An 805-nucleotide genomic window follows, 5' to 3' on the forward strand; every position below is an offset into this window, starting at 1 on the left:
TAAGACTGGCTCAAACAACAAAGAACCACGATGCGTTGAGTCAGCTGGGTTTGTTTATACTACAGCAAGACGGGGAAAGCGTGTATGCTTTGTAAGTACACACTCTGTTCATTTAGTATTACAAAATGGATCCATACTTCAGTAAAACAAATTTGGAAAAGAAAAGGGATAAAAGTAAAAAGCAAAATGATGATTTCTACCAAGAACTGGTTGAAGTGGAGACTCACAATAGACTGGTTGAACGTGTACACAAACTAGAAATGGCTTTCAAAAATGAAATTGATGAAATAAAGAAGCAAATGCACTTGCAAAAGGAAGAGATAGAAAAACTGGGAAGGGAGGCCAATAAGAAAGACACAACCATCAGTGAACTAACAGTGGAATTGAATACGCTTAGGAAGAAAGTGAGTGAAATGGGAAGTACAGTAGTTAATCACGAGAGTGTTATGAAAGAGTTAAAAAATGACACAGAGACAATTTGACAAGCAAGCAGTCTTATGGACCAGAGCAGTGATATTGAGGAGAAGATAACACAGGTGAATGAAGCTGTGCAAAGCTACAAAAATGATGTAGAAATCACGTATGCTGAAATGGTGAAAGTAAAGAAAGACTTAGAAACAAGGGTGGAGGAAAAAAACATTAAAAAGGAAGTGAAAAGAATAATCCAAAACAATCCAAAGTTAGTCAGAGATTCAGTAGAAATAAATAAATCAATAGTAATCACTGGTATAGAAGAGGAAGAAATTAAAAACAAAATCACTAGAGACAAAAAGGAGATGGCAAATGTAATGAGCTTACTGAAAGA

Source organism: Coenobita brevimanus, chromosome 74, assembly GCF_032717465.1.
Source record: "Coenobita brevimanus isolate Jiangsu-jjx chromosome 74, ASM3271746v2, whole genome shotgun sequence".
NCBI lineage: Eukaryota > Metazoa > Arthropoda > Malacostraca > Decapoda > Coenobitidae > Coenobita > Coenobita brevimanus.